Source organism: Vipera ursinii (genome assembly GCF_947247035.1).
Source record: "Vipera ursinii genome assembly, chromosome: 7".
Classification (NCBI taxonomy): Eukaryota; Metazoa; Chordata; class Lepidosauria; order Squamata; family Viperidae; genus Vipera; species Vipera ursinii.
Window position 1 is genome coordinate 53,084,211 of NC_139521.1, and position 25,539 is coordinate 53,109,749.

At 41.8% G+C, this 25,539-nt stretch overlaps 1 protein-coding gene across 1 annotated transcript in view; it reads right to left on the reverse strand.

Moving 5' to 3' along the window:
* Positions 1-6,561, reverse strand: part of UGT8 (UDP glycosyltransferase 8) — a gene marked incomplete at its 3' end in the record, with an annotated part of 59,192 nt that extends 52,631 nt beyond the window's left edge. Inside the window, exon 1 of the mRNA XM_083367978.1 lies at positions 6,500-6,561. The remainder of the gene's footprint in view (positions 1-6,499) is intronic.
* Positions 6,562-25,539: the final 18,978 nt, after the last annotated feature.

Here is a 25,539-nt window from a genome sequence, read left to right on the forward strand (position 1 = left end):
ATAATAAAAGAAAACCATCCTTCTAGGCTTCAACCTAATCTCCCACAAGTCAGAGCTAACCAACTGCTTTTCTTGGCATGATCAAAGTTGTAGGACAACTCTAATGGGAAGGTGTGGTCCTACAGATAATAATCCAGCAGGCAGACATCAAGGCCTTTATAGGTTAAAACTAGCACTTTAAGTTGCACCTAGACGCTGACAGAAAGTCAGTATACAGGCCCAAGACAGGCATAATAGTGCCCACAGTAAACATTTTTTACCAATTAAAACTTCCAGGGAGCCTTTAAAGGCAGGCCCACACATAGTATGATCCAGAAATCCAATTAGACAGACATGAGGGGGTAAGCACTGTAGTCAGATCTTACCATATCAGCCAAAACTGGGCAAAGCCCTCAGCCCCAGCCATGGCTTCCACCTGATGATGAAGTCCAGAGTCCAGACATCACAGATATACTTTTGTGGCAGTACAACCCCATCCAAGACAAAACAGGGAACATAAAAGAATTCATGTACTAACACCTTGCTAGGGAACAATTTAAGCTGTTCTCTCCCATCCAGACCCTCATAGTCTCCAGACATTGGAAAAAGTCTTTAATAGCATTTCCAACATACAACTGGTCATAATTATGATACCAATCTCATATTGCCCATTGTGGCTTCATGTGAATGTTCAATAACTAAGGGGAATGTGGGACAGATCTTGCTAACATTCCACATTAGAGCAATCATCAGCCCAAACCCTACACCAAAACACCTCTGACTTGAACCAGCCTCTGATGAAGGAGCAGAACCATGCAAATCAAGTTCCCAAATCCTCAGTCAGTCCAGAAAAATATCATGTTTGGTGTTCTGAAGGCTGCTGATAGATCCAGAGATCAGGACAGGCACAGTAGTTCTGTAATGGTCCCGACATACATCATCAATCAACTAATACCCATACCTAGTTCTGAATCCTGACAGATGAGGGTCAAGATAATCTGCTTCTTTTACAGCAAACCACTATTTCAATAAACTTTGTTAAGAAGAGAAAGGTAGATATTAGACACTTGTTATCTAACACAGGGCTTTTCAACCTTTTCACCCATTGTACCACTTTTAGGATATGGCAACATCTGAGTAGCAAGATGTCAAAAACTTGACCAAAAAAAAAGAGGAAAAAAGTGATGATGTACAGGTAGTCCTCATCTTGCACTGAGGCTTTCACAGCCTCCAAGATCTAGAGAACAACCTGCACAACTCCCACCCCTAGCTTTCTAAAGAAGCCAAGAGGCGCAAGGATCCAAGGACATCTTAGATCAGGGCTTGAGCTACAGGGTGTCACGGCTCAGTGGAAGTGCCAGGATCAGCGCCAGGCTCCAGTTGGAGCTCAGCACTGATCCTGGCACTTCTGCTGAGCCCAGAAGAAGCGCTGATCAGCTGGAATGTTGCAGCATCTCCAGGGTCTTGTGATCTACACCCAGCAGATGGGGGGAATAAAAACCAAACACCCGCCCACCCCACCCCCGCCGCCAATCCTCCACAGCAATGCTCACAACAATGAAAACCTTGGACATGAGGAAGAGGGCCGCCGGGTGGGCAGGCAGGTGTCTTGCTCAGCTGTGGCTTGGGCACTTTTTTCTGTGCCATTGTAACTTCGAACAGTCACTAAGCAAACTGTTGTAAGTCGAGGACTAGTTGTACATCATCACTTTTTTCCTTTTTTTTTTGGTCAAGTTTTTGACATCTTGCTAGGCGACTGGTGGTACTCAGATGTTGCCATATCCTAAAAGTGGTACAATGGGTGAAAAGGTTGAAAAGCCCTGTCTTAGAGAATATGCTATTCACTTTCTCAGGTGTAACAGGCCAAAAGAAAATGCAGGTAACCTGGCAAAATGCCTCAATAAATCCCAAATATAATCAAAATTAAAGCAAAACATTGAGCAAACTAGTTACAGAGGACAGATGGTGGCCACTTTCTAAAAGGGAATTAACCACCCACAAAAGGCTACCAAATGATAATCAGCCAAAGCAGTAAAAAAGTAGAAACAGGTATGCCCTAGAGTATGCTTAAATGTGGACATACACTCATGCTTAGTAAAATTTAGTCTACTTTGTTTTCTACCTATGCACCAGATATTGCTTCTGCCATTTCATGTCATGGAAGTTCTCAGTAAACAAGGGATTGGCCAGCAGGAAGAATGCATCTAAATGGGTTAGGCCCTGGCATCTAGATCAGTAAGTGATCTGTCCATGACAAAGGGCAGACAATAGTAACATCCATATCCAAATTACAGAATTGCTCAGATGTCAAACCTACGTGTAACACATGATGTCTATATGCATCAGAGCCAATATGACCTAGGATAGGCTCTTGGTTGTCATGGAAGCCATGAAATTCCTAGTATCACAAGACTCAGCCCCATCCACCTGGAGACTGAAGTTTCCCTCTATGGGAAGGGGTGAATCTATTTCCAGACTAGCAACCAGATCTAGTCACTTAGGAAGGGATCCTAAGGAAGTGCAAGGCAACTGGTACAACAAAAGGACACCTAGCTTGTCCTACTACTTAACTGAACAAGTAGACATCCACATCCACTCACATTTGGAATAGCAATCCTTGCTTCAGATAAGGCATCACAGTTGATCAATACTATCCCAGCCTTGACAATGAAGTTACTACAGGCCTGAAATCTGGCTGAATAGATTCCTGAGAAGACAACGGTGTTTTCTCTCAACTGGGCCTCAGTGATACAATCCAAATTGCCCATTTGTTCCCTACCAAATCACTGATAGATGCAGTCTAATTACAGCTGGTACTGGTATTAACTAGCACCAGCTTGAAGCCAGGTACCCAAAAATCTGGCTTCAAGATCCCAGATAGGAGCAACTACTTTTTGCCCTAAGGCTGTCCTATGACATCTCTCTTAGCCCAACAAGACCAGGATAGTGCAGTGTTTCTCCTCCACTGCACAGCTAGCTTTAATCTTATACATTATGGAAACTTTCACCACATTCCTCTCTTTTTCCACACTTCCTTGCTTCAGTCAGACATGTTCTACATTTTAGTATTTCAGCATTATGAACAAAGACACTATATGTATTAAGTAGGGTATGCAGGGTTTTTTTCTTAGCCTAAACTATTTAAGAAAATGGAAAGTGAAGAACACTATATCTTTGTCCCTTGGAAATAAAACATAACACACATACAAAACAATTATAACACTGTGACTGGTATTGCCAATTGACCATTAGCATACATTCAGGCTAATGTTCAATTGGCAATACTAGCCATAGTGATGATCTATTTATTTCTAGGCACTGTTGCTAAACAGAATTTGATGTGCGTGTTTCAAAGCAAAGTGAATAATGTGATGACCTAAAGCAAAAGTGCTAAAGAACACCAGACTGAGAGATGGACAGCATATAAATTTAATAAATAAAATAAACCAGACATTCTTAGAAAACAATAATGTTAAGTAACAGCAGTACTTTTTTTGAATAGTGCCTGGAACATAAAAAAGGTAAGTTGGGTCACTGAGGAGAATCTAAGTGGGATATAAGGGGGTGGGCTGGGAGACTAACAATGTTTGTATTTTTTCTGGTAAATTATTTTGTGCATTGGTAACTTTTCTCATGACTGCCCTTTATGAATATCTCCATATCATGTTCTCAATATTTCACATGTACTTATGGATTATTCCATCCTCTTTAACACAATTTGAGTTGGTACTATATCAGAGGGCAACTTCACCACACAATTTTTTTAATATGTCTAAATGGCTGCCTAAGCAGGCTATAACTATGTACATACAATTCACTTATGTCTGTTTTGTTATTTGATTTATTCTATATGTTGTTGCAATTAGCATATACTAGGTGCTGACATTTCACTATTCATGTTAGAATCATAACTATAACTAATTTCTCTCCACACAATTAGTTTAAAATTGTGATTAAAAGGGAAAGGCAGAGTTATTATTTTTTATCTCAGCCTGAAAATCTATTAGGAAAGTAATAAAGACCTTGCGTGACAAGTATTCTGAGAAGCACAAAAGGTGTTAAGACTCAGTAGCAATAAGAAGAAACAGATAGTAAGGAAATGATTACTGCAGTAGCACAGCAAAGTCAAACTGCACCTGACATTTCATCTTCCTAAAGTCACAAGGCCTTGATATTGCCTGATCCATTTCAGTATGTGTACAAATATATGGCCTTCCATTATCATTTTGTCCAAGGACCAGAACCAATTCCTGCATTATTAAGTACCAAATATAGCTCCTATATTTCACTGTAATTATATTTAATTTCTGGCATTAATAATTTCATATTCTGCTCCTTTTCTGCTATTCCAGACAGAAAAACAATACCTTTCAATGATCTTTCAAGGCTTGTAATTTCACACACGATTTTTAGGTTTAACTTTTGCCTGGCTTTAAGAAAGCAAACTTTGGGTGCTTCCTGCTTAAAACTATTTTTCTTTCAGCTCCCCATCTGACCCACTATTACACAGCTAGGCAACTTTCTCATTTTTCTTCTTCTTCCTTTAGCGACCTTAGTTTAGCATGGCCAGACTTATTAGGAATCGCCTATTTTCCCGTCCTATTTCTCCGAAATTCAAAGACGGGGTTTCATTTCTTCCTGAAATAACCACCATACATAAAAACCAACTTGCTCTTTAACGCCAAGGCAATACCGTGTATCCTCTTTCTGAAGCCCCGTTTCGACCAGGGGCTGGGTCGGCGTATTACTATATTGTTTACCTTGAATAACCTTGCCCTCCAGCGTCCTCATCTATTTTTTTTTTCTGTCGCCGAAGAAGCTAAGTTTCGCCTCAGCACCCCAAGCCCCAGAATAAGATTTTCTCCATTCTCCAGTTCTGCACTCCCAATCACCCTACAGTTTTCCTGACAAGAAGCCCTCACTCCCACCACCCCACCGGAGATCTCGGCCCTCAGTCCACTCCGCTATCGGCTGCAGCCTCCACCCGCGAAGCAGACTGCCCCCTGCAGGGCGTAAAACCCGGCCTGCGAAGGGACGGGCGCTTGGACTCGGCAAGGCAGGGGACGAAGCTCCGGGGAAGAGGAAGAAAAGGCCTCCCCGAAGGCTCAGTTCAGAGCACTTCTGGCTCTACCTCCGCGCCCAAGGCCGCCCAGTCCAAGTGACTTGCCAGCTGCGATTTAGGAAAGGAGAGGGCAGATGCGCTCGCGCAACCCGCACCGTGAAGAGGATATGCGCCTCTCCATATCACTCTCGCCCCCTAAGGCAGGGGTAGGCAACCTCGGCTCTTTGATGACTCCTGGACTTGAACTCTCTGAATTCCTGAGTATGCTGACTCAGGAATTCTGGGAGTTGTTGTTGTTGTTGTTGTTGTTGTTGTTGTTATTATTATTATTATTATTATTATTATTATTATTATTATTATTATTATTATTATTATTATTAATTCGGTTTATATACCGCCCTACTCCCAAAGGACTCAGGGCGGTTTACAAGGCAAAATTTAAAAACAATACAATATAAAATTAAAATTACATTAAATTAAGTCTAGCCCCCCCCCCCAAAAAAAATCACGATTTAAAAACATTCAAGTTGAAGTCCAAGAGTCAGCACGGTTACTGGTGGGACAATATTGGAAAAAGGATAGTTTGCCCACTGTAGAAGAATGGGTGTTTAAAGTTTCGAATCTTGCAGAAATGTCTAAGATTTCTGCTTATTTGAAGGATCATTCACAGGAAAGATATATTTCAGTTTGGAGGAGATGGATAAATTATATTCAAAACAAATATGGGACTAAAAAGTTCCATTTAGCGTATATGAGTAGATTTTAGTGGGATATTGTTATTGGTACGTTGTTTGTAGTTATGTTAAAAGAGAGTTAAAGCGCATTATGAATTTGGTTAATTGTATATTATGCATAATTTTTATTTAGAATATGATTATTGTAACTGTAATCCTGTATTTAGCTCTGGGAAGTGGGGGGGGGGAAGTGGGTGGGTTTGGGGTGGGAGGGATTTGGGGATATATTGTAAAATTTTGTTTTTGTAAAACTCTTTAATAATAAAAAAAAGAAGTCCAAGAGTCATAAAAGAGCCGAGGTTGCCTACCCCTGCCCTAGGGTGACCAGACCTCCGGCGTCCTTCGCTCCTCTCCCTAACCATACGTTCCCCCCTCATCACTCCCCACACCTTTCAGCCAATTCCTACTTCCACCCCAACCTCCCTGGGCTTCCCGCCCCCGCGAAGTCAAGTTTCTAGCCAACTGCCTTCTCCAGTCGGCCCACCTGGTTTCGGCGCGCGCCTAACTCCGCTTCCCCCCTCCCGCTTTCCTTTTTTTTGCACCTTTCGCACAGGCGCGCGCATCCTCTTCCAACTTTCTCACTTGCCCGACTTCCGCCCACCCCTCTTTCAGCGCCAATTACACCTTCGGCAACTCTCTCTTCGCTTTCTCGCGCGCGCGCTCGTCAGAGCAAAAGGTATCGCTGCTCTCTCTCCAGAGCCTTGCATTGGTCTGCTGCGCTTACCTAGGGTTCAAATCTGCTTCCCAAGCGTTGGATGGGTTTTTTCTGCAGCTAGAAGTCTTTATGTATTTATTTTTCTTCTGTTCCCGCGGCGATCGAGGGATTTTTCTCGTTCTTTTTAAACGAAGCGGGTGTTCTCGGCGCGCGTTCTCGTTTATCTTTCCAGGTCCGCTGCGGCGGGAGCGGCGCAAGGAGCGAAGAAGGTCTTCTCTTAAGTCGCTGCACCTGCTTGCGAGATTTCGCAATCGCCTCAGGCTCCGGGTAAAACGAGGCTTTCGGGTTTCGTACGACTTCTCATTCCCTGCAGTCGTCTACTGACTTCAGAATTGGCTTCTTGGCATCGGGCTCTGCCCGTGGACCGCTATGACATTGAGTTGGGGAGACGTTCGCCTCAGTCTCGCGCGCTGCCACAGCAAAAGTCCCCCGAGAGAGAGATGAGATCGGGCGGCGGTGAAATCTGTTTCCTTCCACCTCCCGTGCCGAAAGTGGCTCCCAGAAATCCCCGGACGCCTTCTGACCGCTAGCACTGGCCGGGCTGTCTAGATCATTCCGTGGGGCAATCCCCATCTCCACCTCCCGGCAGGCGGGACTGAGCCTCCCTCCCTCCAAGCCGCTTGGCCACTGAGAGAGTCTCTCAGGCGGGAGGGGTCTTCTGAGAGGCGACTTGCGACTGTGACACAAAGCAGCCTTCGGGAAAGGAAAAAAAAAAAGGTTAACGCGAAAACGGCACGTGGCTGCCAATGGGCGGGGACGTCCTGGATAGCGTCCAGGACTCCCAACACCATGACAACGGAGATGAGATTTACAGTAGCACCTTGAAGAGCAAAAGAAGGGGAAGATGGTGGCGATAGTTTAAGGTCTTGGTGAAACTAATTCTCATTTCTATACTTTACTGAACCTCGGCCATCCAAGCAAAATTTGCTGCAATACTAGGCAAGCTCTGCATCCTTCCACTTCCAGCTGCTCTTTTCCTCTGTAGTGTCCAAAGTGACACTTCAATACAAACAGTGTGCACTCATTTATATTTGTTCATGTCTAGGAGGTGAAGATATCTAGAAAATCAATTTAAAAGTACATTTGATTCCAAGATTGCTTTCTATCCCACATTTAATCTATTTAATTTATTCTTTTTAATCTCTTTTAATTTGTTTTAACGTTTGTATTGACTGTTTTTTAAATGCCCTGTAAACCGCCCTGAGTCCTTCGGGAAAGGGCGGTATATAAATCTAAATAAAATAAAATAAATAAATAGTTTACATTCACATGGGCAATTACTGAACTGGATGATTTCAGTACTTTCTATGAAAATCCCTGATTTTATAAGAAAATGCCCACTTCCAAGCAGGACCCAGGTAATTTTTAGACAGCTTATTTCTTTTTAATCTCTTAATTTGTTTTAACGTTTGTATTGACTGTTTTTTAAATGCCCTGTAAACCGCCCTGAGTCCTTCGGGAAAGGGCGGTATATAAATCTAAATAAAATAAAATAAATAAATAGTTTACATTCACATGGGCAATTACTGAACTGGATGCTTTTTGTACTTTCTATGAAAATCCCTGATTTTATAAGAAAACGCCCACTTCCAAGCAGGACACAGGTAATCTTTAGACAGCTTATTACGTCTAGGACAGGGGTAGGCAACCTTGTCTCTTTTATGACTGGTGGAATTCTGGGAGTTGAAGTCCACGAGTCATAAAAGAGCCAAGGTTGCCTACCCCTGGTCTAAGACATTTCCTAAACCTGGTTTGTAATTTTCTATTGCGATGGTTCCTCAGTCAAGAAGTTTTCTTTCATATTAGCAATTAATCTCATCTTGCTAAATCTGATGTCTAGCATCATATCTAATAATCATTGGTTAATTATAATTTTGAATACTACGTTTAATTAGACTCTTACAGAACAGCATTCTGGAATTTTACAGGCACTGGTAATATTTATCCAATGTTTTTATGAATTATAAACAACCGTAGGTGGCACCAATTAGACATCTATGATGAACTAGCAAATGATATGAATTATCATATATAACAACACTTTGTTCTTTAACGCCAAGGCTATATCTTCTTTCTTATGCTCCAATTCAACCAAGGGTTGGGGTGGTGTGTTACTGTACTATGCTATTTATCCTCAAGGCTTGGTTTTCTGCCCTCTCTATGCTTGGTTTATTTTAAACATGCCATTTGTGAGATAAATATAAGGTACCTGTTTATTTTGATATCATCATGGCTTGTCCTTGACATTGCTGGAATTACTCACTGTCTTAAGATTGAGAGCAGGATATAAACATTGTAAGAAATATAATGGAGATTGAAGATAAGAATATAAAATCTGTCTGGATCAAATTGAAAATAAAATCAGGCAGGCAATCTGAACAGGGGAAGAAAAATAAAATTGTTCCATCCTAAATTAATGTATGGGCTTGATATTATCGCCAATACTGATTCTGTTATTCCATTATCACATAAAGAATAACATCACCCACTTTGATCATTTTTGTACATCTATTATACCCACTTTATTTATGTTTGTTTTTAATGTTTGCTATTAATTCCTCTTTTCCAACTTATATCATTTATATCATATTCATAAATGGAATGTTTCAAACATTATCCCATGGATTCTGTCATCTCCCGAAGAGAAGAGGATAGATGTGTATTGAACCGGCAATAGGCATTTCAAAGGAAAGGAGAAGCCTTTTGAACTGGGGAAACAAAAGGGGGGGTTAGCATCTGGGTTTTGTCACGGTAGACAGCAATAAACAAAAGGGTCCTAACTTCCTCTTTCCCACGAGATGGATGATACGAGAGGAAGGATGGGGGGGACTGACCAAATGGGGATTAAGGGGGGTTAAACCGGGAACTCTTTATAAGGGTTTACATCGTGGAAATATTGAGCCCTGTCTCATTTCCTACAACCGAGCATGCCATAGTAAAGATTTCTTTTGGACTAAAATCCTGACTCCAAGAGTTTTTGTCTTCCTAAGACGTGGTTTGGGGTGGGTCCTGACATTAGACAGGGCTTGCAATGAAAGTCAACCCGGGAAGAAGAACCTTACCGGGGGACTTTGCAAATAAATATGATGTCTGACGATGAAGCAAGAAGGGAAAAAAGCCCCACGGAGAAGGAGCCTTCCCCCCAGCCGAACTCCCAGAAACATTGGGAAACTGAGGCATCATATTCCTCCTGGGAGGAAACGGCGGAGCAGCACGAACAAAAACCCCGGTGGTCGATGGGCGTTGGAAGGAAAAGTGAGTGGAAAAAGGCTTCGAGAGAAGTGACCCTGAGACGGAGCGACCACCAACCGGAATGGAAACAAGAGATGGAGAACTCCCTGCACGCCAGTGAGGAAGAGCGGATTCTGGAAAAAGCTATTGACTTGATGAAAACAACCCTGAGCTCACTAAGGGAGGAGAGAGCTGGAAACCACAACACCTGGGGTCGCAACTGGAGGGGTAACGGAAGGGACCCAACACCTGAAACCCCAGGGCTGTCCAATGGAACAGGAGCCGCTGACTCAGCGGTACCCCCCCCCAGACCCACAGATGGGGATCGAGATGAGGAGCGATACACTCCGCGGCGCAGACAACGATCCAGCCAAAGATTCCCACCCCTGGAAGCAAAATTCAAGGGGGAGCCATCACGACTGGGATTTTTCCTAACCCAAGTCCTCAGCTACATGGAAGAGTACGGACGGGACATCCCCAGTGACAAAACACGCATCCGAATTGTGCAATCTGCCCTGGACGGGACGGCCACAGACTGGGTGGTGAACCTGCATGACTCCAACGCCCCAGAACTCAACGACTTCAACCGATTCATGTCATCCTTGAGGCGACGATTTGAGGACCCTTTGGCTGACCGGAAGGCCCGGGAGAGAATCAAGACGGTGAGGCAGGGCAGGAGAACAGTGGCCGAATATACCCAAGAATTCCGAGCCATCGCCAGCAAGCTGAACTGGCCAGAAGACATCCTCCTCAGCCATTTCAAAGACGGTCTAAACTACGACCTGTATGAGGCTTGCCTGCCTCGGGGAGACCCCTACCATCTCGATGACTGGTATGTCCTGGCAGAGGAAGTGGAAATAGACCTATTAAAAAGACAACGCAGAGGAAAACCATGGGGCCGCCCGCCACTCGAGCAAACACGTGAGGGGGAAAACCCACCGGCCACGGCTAAAAAATCAAAGGGATGTTTCAATTGCGGGAGAGAGGGCCACCGTGCTGCAGAATGTCGTTCGAAAGCCCCTCCACGCAAAACAGAGGCACCATCTTCCAAAAAGCTGGGGAAGTCTCAAGGCAACCCAAAAGAATCTTCCATGAAGGGGACAGAGGCTGTAGAGTCCACAATTTCTGCCAAAACCTGGGATTGGACTCCGGCCTACACTGCAGGGGCGGTGGACACCTCGGAAGACAGCTCAGAGGGAGAACCTTTGGTAAGTGGACCTCTTCCACCCATACTTAAGACAGTAACTATATTAGCTTCTTCTGCACCAAAAGCAAATGAAATAAAAGCTTTGATAGACTCTGGCTGCATCCGCTGCCTCATCAGCCCAACACTGGTGGAGGAACTGAGCATCCCAGTGAGGAGGCTAAAACAACCAATCTCCTTCAGTCAATTAGACGGGTCTATAGCAGGGGGGGGACCAGCTACCCTAGCCACTCTACCACTCCACATGTCCCTGGGGTCCCATGAGGAAGACATAACATTTATAGTGGCCCCAGGCATGGCATGCCCAATGATTTTAGGACTGGAATGGCTGAAGAAATGGAACCCCGGGATAAACTGGAGGACTGCAGAACTCAACTTCCCAAAAGGGGAACAGGAAAACGTAAAACCCCCAAACACCCCCCCAACCCAGAGGGAGGAAAAAGCAGCAGTGGGGGAAGAGAAGGGGCTAACAGAGATACCGGAGGAATACAGGGACCTGGCTGAGGTTTTCAGTGAGGAAAGAGCAGATGAGCTCCCCCCCCACCGCCCCACAGACTGCACCATAGAATTCAAACCTGGGGCAAAACTCCCAAAACCCAGGATGTATGCCATGAGCCCAAGGGAAATGGCAGAAATGGAAAGATTCATAAAGAAAAACTTAGAAAGAGGATTTATTGAGCCCGCCAAACCCAAAGTAGCCGCCCCGGTTCTGTTCAGGGAGAAGAAGGATGGTTCCTTTCGTTTGGTTGTAGATTACCGGAACCTAAATACAATTAGTGAATGTAATCTATACCCCCTTCCCCTAATGAAGGATATGCTATCCCACCTATCGAAAGGAAAGATCTTTACCAAACTAGACCTGAGGGAAGCATACTACCGTATTAGGATTAAGGAAGGAGACGAATGGAAAACTGCATTCAACTGCCCAATGGGGTGCTATCAATTCAAAGTATTGCCATTTGGACTGCAAGGGGCCCCCGCAGTCTTTATGCAATTAATTAATGACGTACTGAGAGAGCACCTATATAAGGGGGTCCTGGTTTACCTCGATGACATCCTTATCTTCACAGAAACCAAAGAGGAACATATCAAACTAGTCAGAGCAGTCCTGAAGAAATTGCGAGCTGCCCATTTATATGCTAAATTATCGAAGTGTGAATTTCATAAGGAAAAAATCGACTACCTGGGATATCGCATATCCCCAGAGGGCATCGAAATGGACCCAGAGATGGTCAGGGCAGTACTAGAGTGGGCACCCCCCCGCACACGGAAGCAATTGCAAAGTTTCCTGGGGTTTGCAAATTTCTACCGCCAATTCATCCCTGCATTTGGCCAAATAGCCATGCCCCTCACAAATTTGTTGAAAACGAAGGGGGGGTCACCCGTGAAACCCAGCCAGCCTCTGAAATGGTCAATGGAATGTCAAGCAGCATTTGAGAGGCTAAAGAGACTCTTTTCTGCGGAACCTGTACTTAAACACCCAGATCCCAACAAACCTTTTGTAATACAGGCAGATGCGAGCGACGTAGCAGTCGGAGCCGTATTACTACAAGAAAATGATGAGGGGGCGTTGCAACCTTGCGCATATACATCCAGGAAACTTACAGAAACTGAACAACGATGACCAATATGGGAGAAGGAAGCATTCTCATTAAGGTGGTCATTATTAACTTGGCGTCAATTTTTGGAAGGAAATAAAATACCTTTCCAAGTCTGGACTGACCACAAAAATTTAGAAGCACTAAAAACGCCCAGGAAGCTCACTCCTAAGCAAGCCCGCTGGTCCCAACACTTTCACCGATTCAATTTCACTCTCAAACACTTACCGGGGGGAAAGAACTTCCTGGCAGATGCATTATCCCGCATGCCCCAATATAACAGCACAAGAGTTACTGACTTTAAACCACTTGTACCGGAACAACAACTGGCAGCACCAGTCACCACCAGGGCACAAGAAAAAATGAAACCGAAGGTAGATAGCCAAACTGGAATAGAATTCAGGAAATCTTTGGAAAGTGATGAATGGTTCCAGAAAAATAAACATGTGTGCACAATTAAAGATGGACTGCCGTGGGTGGGGGAGAAGCTATATATACCTGCCACACAGAGAATCAATTTCATGCAACTGTGCCATGATACAAAATCAGCAGGACACTTTGGCTTTGTAAAAACCTTACACTTAACTAAAAGGCAATTTTGGTGGCCATCTATGAAAAAGGACATAGAAAGCTATGTGGGTAGCTGTCAAATTTGCGCAATGGCCAAGAGGTTACAAGGGAAATCGCCAGGACTGTTACAACCAGTGGCGAATCCCTCAGCCCCATGGAAAGAAATAGCCATGGATTTTATTGTGGAACTACCAGAAAGCAACGGAAACACCGTTATCTGGACTGTTACTGATCTGTTCTCTAAGCAAGTCCATTTCATACCTTGCCCTAAAATTCCTACTGCAAAAACATTAGCAAAACTTTTTGTACAACATATTTACAGATTGCATGGAGCACCACTACGCATCATATCTGACAGGGGGGTGCAATTTACCTCAGCATTCTGGAAGGAATTTTTATCTCTGTTAGGAACCACCCAAGGACTGACATCTAGTCATCACCCTCAGGGTAATGGGCAAGCAGAAAAGGCTAACTCTGTACTTGAACAATATTTAAGATGTTATGTACATTTTCAGCAGAACAATTGGACAGACCTTTCGCAGAAGTGGCATATAACAACGCAATTCACTCCAGCACAGGTTACACTCCTTTTCAAGTAGCCACAGGCCAGAGCTTCAACCCCATACCTGACCTAACCCCAAAAGAACCGGTAATTGCAGAACTAAAGGAATGGATTGCTCAGTTACAATACACCTGGCCTATTGTCAGAAAAGCATTAACAGAGGCTAGATTAGCACACAAGACACAGGCAGACAAGAAAAGATCTGATCCCACACCGTTCAAGGTGGGAGAGATGGTATATCTGTCTACAAAATACCTTAAGTCTCTCCAACCCTGTAAAAAACTAGGACCAAAATACATTGGACCTTTTCCAATTAAAAGAATCATAAACCCAGTAACAGTTGAATTAGAACTACCTAAAAATCTTAGACGAATACACCCAATCTTTCACTGCAGTCTAATAAAGAGAGAACAACAATCTCCCCTACGAACAAAAATTCCACCACCACCACCTCCCATCATGGTGGAAGGAGAACAACATTTCGAGGTGAAGGAAATTCTGGATTCCAGGAGACATCATGGAACAACTCAATATCTAGTGGCTTGGAAACACCTCCCCTCCTCAGAAAATGAATGGGTCAGCAAACACCACGTTAAAGCACCAAAGCTGCTTAAGAGATTTCATACAGAATATCCAAACAAACCGAGTTAACATTTACACATGTTATTTTTTCTTCTCTTTTCTTTTCTCCCCCTACAGATGGACACATCCTTCTTCTAAGGAGAGCGGACTGTCAGAATCCATTTATATCATATTCATAAATGGAATGTTTCAAACATTATCCCATGGATTCTGTCATCTCCCGAAGAGAAGAGGATAGATGTGTATTGAACCGGCAATAGGCATTTCAAAGGAAAGGAGAAGCCTTTTGAACTGGGGAAACAAAAGGGGGGGTTAGCATCTGGGTTTTGTCACGGTAGACAGCAATAAACAAAAGGGTCCTAACTTCCTCTTTCCCACGAGATGGATGATACGAGAGGAAGGATGGGGGGGGGGACTGACCAAATGGGGATTAAGGGGGGTTAAACCGGGAACTCTTTATAAGGGTTTACATCGTGGAAATATTAAGCCCTGTCTCATTTCCTACAACCGAGCACGCCATAGTAAAGATTTCTTTTGGACTAAAATCCTGACTCCAAGAGTTTTTGTCTTCCTAAGACGTGGTTTGGGGTGGGTCCTGACACTTAGAATCTTTTAGCATAGAAACTATTATACTTGGTATTCATCTTGGTTTATGCATTTTCCCAAGATTCTTTTCCTGTTCTGGTATGCATATTTCTGTTTGTATAATCTAAAACGGGTGTCAAACTGCCGGCCCGCGGGCCAGAGCGTCACGGAGAAACCGCGCCATCCCATTGCCGGCAATGGGAAAAAGTTCCGATACATCGCACGACGTCACGAGTTTGACATGTCTGATCTAAAACATGTTTATGCTCTTCTCATAAGAATGGGTGATATGCACAAGAAGTACCAGGATTAATTTGTTAGAAGCACTGTTAGCCAATCTGGGTAACATGTGAAATTAAAAACCTGCACACAAGGCAGGGAAATACTCATGCAGTTTACACCCTTATAAAGCTATTTTTAATAACTAAATCTGTTGCAAGTGCACTTTGTAGGGTTTACTTTGCAAGTAAACAACAGATCAGGGTTTTTGTATTTTGAATATTAAACACTCATATGTCATACAACTATTGATTTAATGATTTCATATATCATGAAACTTGATTTAATGAAAAAATGACGGACTATGATGAATACTGGAATTTTCACTAATAAATTGGAGTATGTTGACCTTTGCAAGACTATAAGAAACCGTATCCAAGAAAAAATGTGTCAGTTTAACAGGAAGCTTGTGAAAAAGGCAATTGAAGAAAACAAAGGGATTAATAAATGCCTTCCCCTTCATGGATTACTGCCTTGTCGTGGTGAAGGGGCTTGCGTAATTCAATGAAGCTATGAGCTATGCAGGGCCACCCAAGACGGAAAGGTCATAGCAGAGAGTTCTGACAAAACATGATCCACTGGAGAAGGAAATGGCAACCCACTCCAGTATCTTTGCCATGAAAACCCTATAGACAGTACCAAAAGGCAAAACAATATGATGCTGGAAGATGAGCCTCTCAGGTCGGAAGGCGTCCAATATGCTACTGGGGAAGAGCAGAGGGCTAGTACTAGTAGCGCCAGAAAGAATGAAGCAACTGGGCCAAAGCTGAAAGGATGCTCAGCTGTGGATGTGTCTGGTGGTGAAAGGAAAGTACAATGCTGTAAAGATTTTTTTCTCCATAGGAACCTGGAATGTAAGATCCATGAATCAAGGCAAGCTGGACATGGTCAAACAAGAGATGACAAGACTGAACATCGACATCTTAGGAATCAGCGAACTAAAATGGACAGGAATGGGTGAATTTAATTCAGATGACCATCAGGTATACTACTGCGGGCAAGAATCCCTCAGAAGAAATGGAGTAGCCTTCATAGTCAATAAAAGAGTAGGAAAAGCAATACTGGGATACAGTACTGAGCAACAACAAAGCCAGTGGAGGTGACAGTATTCCAGCTGAGCTATTCAAAATCTTAAAAGACGACAGGGCTTTTTTTCTCATAGAACGCTCAGAACGGCATTCCGGCACCTTTTTTTTTTAAAACAACAAACCTTTTGCACAAGCTGTGCTGCTATTGGCTTAAGCCTATTGCAGGCTTTGCTCTTTTATGACTCATGGACTTCAATTCCCAGAATTCCTGAGTCAGCTATGCTATTGGCTTTCACAACTTGGCACATGAACCAAGCCCTGAGTTCAAAGATCAAACACTTTATTGCTCAGTCATTGGGTCGCTGCTATATATTAGTAGTTGGACTAGACCCGACATTGCACTTAGTGTTAATCTCCTATCACGACATGTAGGCAAGGCAAAACAGTTTCATTGGACATGTGTTAAGAAACTATTAAGATACCTAAAACACACTAAAAGCATGAAGTTATTGTTAGAATCCACACATACTGACTATGCAGAGTTATGCTGTTATGCAGATTCAGATTGGGCAAGTGATAAGAAATCACGTAAAAGTACTTCAGGTTATATGATGTTTTTAAATGGATGTCCTGTTTACTGGCATGTGCGTAAAGAGGATTTTGTTTCTTGTTCATCTGCTGAAGCTGAATATGCTTGTGTTTCAGATGCGTGTAATTCTCTAACGTGGTTTGATGCTTTAGTCACAGATATCTGGACACCTCCGATTCGACCAATCACTGTGATGGAAGACAAAGAATTTGTGTTTTATATATCTGAGAATCGCTTTACAGGTACCAGATCTAAACATATTGACATCCGTTACCAAAATCTAAGACAAGTAGTTAAACAAGGTTTTGTTAAATTGCAGTACGTGCCTACACATGACCAGATTGTTGATATGCTGAACAAACCACTTCCTACAGCCCAACACGAGTATCTGCGCAAAAAGATGTACCTTATCTGGTTTTCTGCTTCAGTGACAAAAGAAGGGGATGTCACTGCATGGTTTTTTTTAGTTTTGCCAGCTTCGCTCATTTCTGTTTGTACATTTTCCCCTGCTCTCTGCACCTGTGCTATTATCTTATCATGTAACCATAGTGAATCTCACATGTCCAGCTATGTTATGGTTTCAGACTGTTTTGTGCGCATGTCTAGAAAAAGTTTCTCACTTTAGTTTCTCCTCACTTTTGCTTTGTTGTCTGCCTGATGAGAGAATGTAGTCAGTTTAGGTCTTTTGTTTTCTCCTTAAAATGTTTTACAGTAGAATATGCTTCGGCTTTCTTTTTTTGATGTTCACCATGCATCAGATGAGCCACGGTCCATCCTCCTCTGATAGGAAGTTTAATTCTTCCGTGACATTGCTGAGCTTGCCAAAAGACCCGGCAGGCAAATGTTGCACAGGCAAGAAGGCAGGAACTTTGCTCCCCCACTACACCATCTCAACTAGGTAAGTAAGATATTATTTGCAAATAGAATATCCAAGTATGACTCGAAATTTTCCCTGCATGGAGGGAGTAGTGGTTTGTTTCATTTTGTTTTACTTTTCAAATTGCTGTAGGGAAAAAATGATGATTAGAAAAAAGGCAGGAAGTTATTTTTATTAGGAAGAATTCATTTATCCCATGCTAGATCTTTGGGAGCTTAGTACCACCAGCACAGAACATTTGCTTTTGTGAAACTTCATTCAAATTCAATTCCTGATAGGGGCATTTGAAAAAAATGTTATTTATTCAATTTAAATGCTGACTATCTCACCAGGATGACTCTGAAGTCAAGGAGAGGATTTGCAACTTCTGTTTGTAGTTATCCACGTTTCTGCACACTGAGATAATTGGCCATTAGAGCCTATCATGCTTTTATATTTATATGGAACAGATACATTATCTGAAATTTTTGGAATGTGTAAAAAATTTGAACCATCCCAGAAACTCATTTCCCATTGTTTGTGTATATAGAAAGTAAACCCTGAAATAGATTTGGAAAGAGCAAGGACTTTGATTAAATGGAAATGTTGCTAAGCATAGAACTGTTGAGTTAATTTGCAGCTGTTTCTGCTGTTTTCTTTTTATGTGCTTATGATTTTACATTACATTTTAAAATCAGCCAAATTGAATAGGAATAAGATTGTGACTGAAAGAATACTAATTCTGAAATATAGTAAATATCTTTAACAAGTAATGTTAAATTTAGCTTTAGTGTAATTTGCTTGTTTACTGTAGCTAAAACTGGAAATCATATTTCTAAAGCATTAGTTTGGATCATTGGAAAGAAAAAAGATTTAATATTTATGATTCAAAATATAAATATGTGAGAAACATGTTTTTAAAGACCTTTGCAGCTTGTTCTCATATATACCCTGCCACAAAGGAATAAGTAAAATTATGAAATTTAGAATCTACCAAGCTTCCCTCCCATGGAGAGAAGACAATCCATGGGAAATGTGAATCCATAATCCATAGCTTCAGCAGCAATAATAAATCTAATTATGCTATGTATATTATGTAAGTTAGCCAAACCCTGGAGCAGTAGTAGCAATCTTCTATCACAATGGCAAGCCTTTTAAGATTATATATTAATTAATCATATAAGTTAATCATATAAGTGAAGAAATGAGGAAAACTGTGGTTAAAGAAATTGTTTGATCCAATAATAAAATTTCATTGATAATTGATGAATCAACCACAATAAGCAAAAAACTACCCTCATAGTGTTTGTTCGATGCTGTATCAAAGGTATGGGAATGAATTCACCAGTAAATTTGTTTTTGGACTTGATAGAACTTGAAAAAGTAACAGCAGAAGGAATATTTGATTCCTTACTCCAATGTCTTTACTCTTATGGGATGACAGAAGATTATTTGAAAAAATATTTGATTTCTCTGGCATGTGATGGCACCGCTGTCATGATGGGATGTAAAAGTGGAGTGAAAAAATTGCTGTCAGAACGTTTTCCTTCTATTATAGTTTGGCATTGTGGTAATCACAGACTAGAATTATCAGTAGGTGATGCTGCCAAGGAAACTTCAGGAATAAATAGATTCCAATCATTTATTGATAAACTGTATGTCATATCCCATGCTTCACCAAAGAATAGCAGAGAGTTGCATTCATGTGCAGAATTACTGGGGACTGAGCTGCTGAAAATTGGAAGAATTTTAAGTACCCGATGGGTGTCATCTAGTTTGCGTACACTTTTGGTTGCATGGAATAATTTTGAATCCCTTGTGTATCATTTTGAACAAGCAATGCATGATCCTACAAGAGATGATAAATTTATTTATTTATTTATTTATTTATTTTTATTTTAATCCCATTTATATCCCGCCCTTCTCCGAAGACTCAGGGCAGCTTACAATCTAAGCACAAATCAATGTGCTTAGCAATAGCCTTCATTCTATGTATATGCCTGCTTATTAGGGCTTTCGGGGGGCCCCCAAGCAACATTATTAAAAAGTCAGCTTATTGCCCCCAACAATCTGGGTCCTCATTTTACTTACCTCTGAAGGATGGAAGGCTGAGTCAACCTTGAGCCTGGTTGGATGCGAACCTACACTAATTGCAGGCAGCTGGTGTTACTTAAGGAGGCATTAGCCCACTGCTCCACCAAGGCTCTTATGATGGCTTGAAAAGAAAAATAACATCTACAGAATTTTTATTGCTTTTTTCTACATTTGAAAAGAAGGAACATTAAGGTAAGATCTTTATTGGTCTGATTTTATAAATTAATCAATTTCTCTACGGTCATCTTCTTTTCCACTACTACTATCATCTCTCCAATAGTTTAGAGTCCCTGCCACCTAACATTTTAATTAAATCCCAAGAGAAAATATTATATGGAAACTCTTCCTATTGGACTTCTTCAAATCCGGCTGCCAGAAATGACAGCAAGGTGGAGCCCATTCCACTAAGAGGAACTGCAAGGTCTGTCATTGTTTAACAGTCAAACTCAAAATCAGCAATTCAAATGAATTCAAAAGAAGTTCTCAAGAGCCCTATGAACGAGATGGAAAACTGAAACCTCTTTACAAAAGAAGACTTTTAAAAATAAAATTAGAGGAGAGATTTCAGCAGGATATTTAAAAAAATGTTTTATAACTGGTAGATAAGCTATTGAAACGATGAATACATTTACCAGTTTCCTTTCTTCATGAATTGTATTATTATTACTTAAATGACTAAACACAAATGCACTAACAAAGACACATAATAAAATAATTCTGTTCCATAAGGTAGCTCTCTGCTTCTGTCTTCATGAACTCATTGCCCTGATTAACTGAATTTAGCTTGGTAGCTCATTAAATTCCCTGTGCAGTTTCACATTTCTATCAGAGGTCATGTTTGCAAAAGAGAGATGCCCTCTAGATAAGCTTGCAAAGCTTATAAAAGGCTTTGAATGTCATCAAAGGGACCTTACACAGGATTCTGTTAAATGGAAACATACACTGAAGATAGCAGTATTTAGTTTTGTCCATAGTGACATGGTTATTAAGCAGATGTGGTATCTTTTCTTTCTTTAAAGATGTAGCTTTGTCCTGGACTTAAACTGAGCTTTATGATACATGTCCCAGTCTGAGTTTTGCATAGGTTTGACTGAAACTCTATTACTTTGCATCACAAATTGCGGTGGCTCAGTGTGTTAGGACGCTGAGCTTGTCGATCAGATGGTTGGCAGTTTGGCGGGTCGAATCCTGAGTGCCGCATAACAGAGTGAGCGCCTGTTACTCGTCCCAGCTTCTGCCAACCTAGCAGTTCGAAAGCACGTAAAAATGCAAGTAGAAAAATAGGGACCACTTCGGTGGGAAGGTAACAGCGTTCCGTGCGCCTTTGGCATCTAGTCATGCCAGCCACATGACCACGGAGATGTCCTCAGACAAACGCTGGCTCTTCGGCTTTGAAACGGAGGTGAACACCGGCCCCTAGAGTTGGAAACGACTAGCATGCATGTGCGGGTGAACCTTTACCTTTACCTTTATAAGGGGATACCTCAGGTCAGCTGAATCTTGGTTTCTATCCAAATTAGCTGAAAGATGCTAAAAAAAAACCTTTGTAGCTTCAAAGTTCTCTTCATATGCTTTTGATGCATATAACATATATATATATATATACTTCCAAACATGTCATAGAATCATCTTCCTGCATATTTATTGGAAATAATTAATTTAGGCCAGTTGACTACTGTGAAAGGATGATGGAAAGAGAATTAAACTTGGAAAATAATCAGGTGATACAAAGGATATCTCTGTGCCAGAGAGAGTCTAAATTCTCAAAGTGTCCACATGTTCTTTAAAGGACTACGTTTGGACCTTAGAAACCTCAAGACAAAGCAAGATAACCCATCTTTTCTCTTTTTATTTTTTTGTCTTTCTGTCATTTCTTTCCTACACTAAAAATGAAGAGGCCTTCTTTACAGAGCATTTTTGTTTTGAGAGAACAAATAGCTACATCTTTAAAGGAATTTGGACTCTACCTAGGAAATTGATGCCCTTGCCTATTCTGCAATTGCTTTACCTTTTAATTTCCCTTTAACCTTTCTTTAACAATAGGAAAGTGTATGGAAATAGCTGGCTCTTAATAATAGAAATTGGAAATATTTTTTAGATCAATTTATTATTTTATTTATTTTTATTTTTATTCCATTTATATCCCGCCCTTCTCCGAAGACTCAGGGCGGTTTACAAGCTTAGCAGTAGCCTTCATTCTATGTATATGCCTGCTTATTAGGGCTTTCACACACACCCCAAGTGGCATTATTACAAAGTCAGCTTAATTGCCCCCAACAATCTGGGTCCTCATTTTACCTACCTCGGAAGGATGGAAGGCTGAGTCAACCTTGAGCCTGGTGGGATGCGAACCTGCACTAATTGCAGGCAGCTGGTGTTACTTAAGGAGGCATTAGCCCACTGATTATTGATTATCCAGAATATTTACATTTGTATTCATATTCTGATAAATAACTGAAATACAATAATAAGGTTTAGCTTTTGAAAATCACACCCTCTCAAACTACACATTATACCATATATTGGCAGCTCATAGTTCTCAGCTTTAAACCATACTTCATGTCTTGTGCAAAGCTGTTGAATGCTTCTGTTTTCCCCCCACTAACAAATGATTGACTTAATTTTCAGTTCCTAATGGCAGCATTGCTTTCTCCCCTTCAGCTACTTTCATTAAGATTGAAAAAGCAAATTATGAGTTCATTAGAAATAATGACATAGTCTGGCACATAGTCTAGGCACATTTGTTTTACAGGGGTAAATATGTGTTCTTGTATATTTACCCCTGTAAAGCAAATACCTGTGGATGAGAGAGACCAAGAAACCTGGATTAGAACAATTCTATAGGCAAAAATGTTAACACTGCCTGCAACTGGGCAGTGATTCAAATACCCCAGCTGCTTTCACCCTTTTAAATGAGTAAAAGGACATGTCAGTGATTTGATTAGCTTTGCCTTTACAGAGAACCAAGCTTTTACCAGAGATTTACAAGCTGGTGAAGTACACTGAAATAATTCATTTTGCTTTTATGATCATTGGTTTGATAAAAGTTAAATCTTGTAAATAGATTGCATTTAAGAAAGAGAAGGTTGAAGGATCATTTATGGCTAGTACATCGTTTCACTGAATTAAATATAAGTGCTATGTTGCTAAGGAAGCTAAATTGTTTGTTGCCATATAAAAGAACATTTTGAATATTCTGAAATTTCAAAAGATAAGCTATGGGTAGACTGTCTACCTAGGAATGTTTTATTCTTAAAGCTGCATGTGAAAGGAATAAAAATGAAGTCTTATTTTTGAGTCTGGAAGAAGTGAAGTATCTTTGGGCACAATATGGATACAGTAGGTTTTAGGATGCTTCTTTGAATGTCTTAGATACACCTCTGATCAATATGTTTTTAAATAAAAGCAAATACTATAAAATATCAATACATTTTCAAACCCCTCTATAAAAACTGAGCTCCTGAAATTTCTTTTAATTCACATGTAGTATCTTAAGGAAAGGACGAAGAGAAATACAAAGTTTAGCCCTCTTTTTGATAGCAGCCTTTTTATATCCAAGATTTGCAGAAGGAATATTTTGGAAAGCTACAATGGTGGCTTTTTTTTTAACTCTGTGATATGAAATGCTTAAACAAAAGGCTATGCTATAACAAAACAGTCATTTGACCAAATTCTGTTTTGTGGTCCATCAATGCTTCTTTGTTAGGGTGACATCTCTAAAATATGCCTTTGTCCTGAGTGGAATGTTTCTAGAGGCGTTCAACATAAGTAGCTTGGTAGGCAGTTGGTAGTCTCAGGATGAAATATGCAATCAAATCATTTAAAATCTAATTTTAAAATTGTGTATTTTCTGTACCATATCCAGTTCTTTACCTTACTGAAACTTAAGCCTGAACAGTACAGACTAAACTCTGTAACTCAAGACTTTCAAAGTATTTTACACATAACTTTATTGTCTTGCAAAGTATGAAAGAAAGGAGTATTCATCTTTTTCTTTTTCAGTATAACAAGTTATGTATTTGTTTGTCAGTTCCTTTTGGACTTTGTTTAGCTCCTTTTGGACTTCGATGTCTCTGTTCAGATATGGAAGTATTGTGAGAACTATACCTAGGAACTAAATTTGGAATCTGTTATGTATGGGGGGTTAAGCAACAGCTCGGCAAATACCACCAGGTGGCGCTGTACCATTACCGTATTGGCTGGTCAGCTTTCGGCGGGAGATTCAGACGAACGGATTGGCCAAGAGTGTACCTGGCTAGGTATATAAGGGGTACAGGTAACCCCCTTTGTTCAGTACAGTTCTACCCACAATAAAGAGCTGATGCTGTACTCATCTGCCTGCTGTCTTCCATGCGGTCCAGAACCCACTACACAATAGTGGCGATGAAGGTGGGATGCTGCTTCACTCAGAGCTGAAATCACTAGCTGAAATCACTAGTTGAAGTCACTAGGGAAAGGAGGAAAGGGGTATCTTTTCTCCGATTCCTTCCCTTTCGAAGCAGCATCTACAGGACCGGACACAGCATGGCAAAACTTGGTCAGATCCGCGAATTTGACGTCAACCATCCCAAATGCTGGGAATCACATCTGGGCCAGGTCAAGGGATACCTGCTGGTCAACCAGATCACGGAAGACCGATTTAAAGCGGCGGCTCTGCTGTGCGTTAGCGGGCCAGCCGTTTACGATATAGCCGTCGGGTTGTGCTCACCAGCAGCTATCGGAACTGTTTCCTACAGTGATCTCACGGCCAAACTAAACAAGCATTTCATGCCGCTGAGGTCCGAAATGTTCTGGCATTTCAGGTTCGTTCAGCAAATCCAGTTACCGGGCAAACCGATGGCCGATTTTATAGCGGTCGTGCGACAGGCCGCCTGTCTCTGTAAGTTTCCTGATTTAGAAGAGCGGCTTCGCGACCGGATCATTTTTGGTCTAAGTGAACAGCGGCTACGACAGGCACAATTCCTGTTAGCACAACACACCACACCTTGCATGGCTACGGGGAAGAGCCCAGCAGAACTTTGTTGGGGCCAGCGCCTCATCACCAAATTGGACAGGCTACCCCCTGACAGAGTGGCGGCAGAGACTGAGCAACCCAAGCCCATTAGAGAACTTCTCACCAATGACCTGGTTTGGGCACGGAACTATGGGCTGGGACATGCCTGGATTCCAGGGGTGGTAGTTGACAGGACTGGGCCCTTGTCCTACATTGTAGGGGTGGAGGAGGACCGTCAGATCAGATGACACATAGATCAAATCAGGAAGCGAGTTCCTGAAAGGTCACTGATCGATCAACCCCAACAACCGATATCAACAGGACGGGAGGAGAGCCGGTCCTTACAACAACAATGCCCTGGACAATCATGTCAGCATGGCTGCAAGGGCTGACCCTCATGACAGCATGGCTGCAAGGGCTGACCCTGGAATGCGTCAACCTGGAACTCTGAGCCAGGACTCAACCTCTGCTGTCCCAGATGGAGGGCAAACTCTGAGGCCGTCTTCCAGAGCTCACAGGCCACCTGCTTATCTTGCAGACTACGTTCAATCTTGAGGGAGGGACAGGCCAGAGTCAAGTCTTGGTTTGCCATTAACCATTGTAACAGCAGGAAAATATTATGTATAATGTTTTGTATTAGATATATTGTTTGTTCTTTTAAGGGGGAAGGGGTGTTATGTATGGGGGTTTAAGCAACAGCTCGGCAAATACCACCAGGTGGCGCTGTACCATTACCGTATTGGCTGGTCAGCTTTCGACAGGAGATTCAGATGAAAGGATTGGCGAGAGTATACCTGGCTAGGTACATAAGGGGTACAGGTTACCCCCTTTGTTCAGTACAGTCCTACCCACAATAAAGAGCTGATGCTGTACTCATC